The sequence below is a fragment of the Canis lupus genome, chromosome 2 (genome assembly GCF_003254725.2).
Source record: "Canis lupus dingo isolate Sandy chromosome 2, ASM325472v2, whole genome shotgun sequence".
NCBI lineage: Eukaryota > Metazoa > Chordata > Mammalia > Carnivora > Canidae > Canis > Canis lupus.
Window position 1 is genome coordinate 53,695,120 of NC_064244.1, and position 434 is coordinate 53,695,553.

Sequence of the window (434 nt, forward strand, 5' to 3'; positions counted from 1 at the left end):
AGCGTCTTCTTTCTGACTTTTCCTGGAATAATTTCTGTTTCTGGAACCAACTGCCTTCTGCAAAATATAAATGTGCTCCAGTTCCCCTGCCTACACCTGTAAATATTGGCCCGCAGCTGATGTCCCTCTTTTATTTTGGAAGCATTTGATGTCACTGTCCCTTAGCTATTTTCAATTACCCTGTCATTTCCCTTTCCCCATCCCCCAAGGCTTTCCATGTGTAGATGATTTAGCAGTATTCAAGAATCAGATATTTAAAGGGACCAGCTTCTTTTGAAACAAGACAGTTTTTTTTTTCCTGCACCAAATTAGCCCTGTTCACACTACTATGTGAGTTATGATATGATAGGGTCCAGTGTTGTTCCCATGGTGAATATGCCAGGCAATCATCTATCAGTGTCGGGGGGGGGGGGTAGACAGGTGCAATGGGAGCA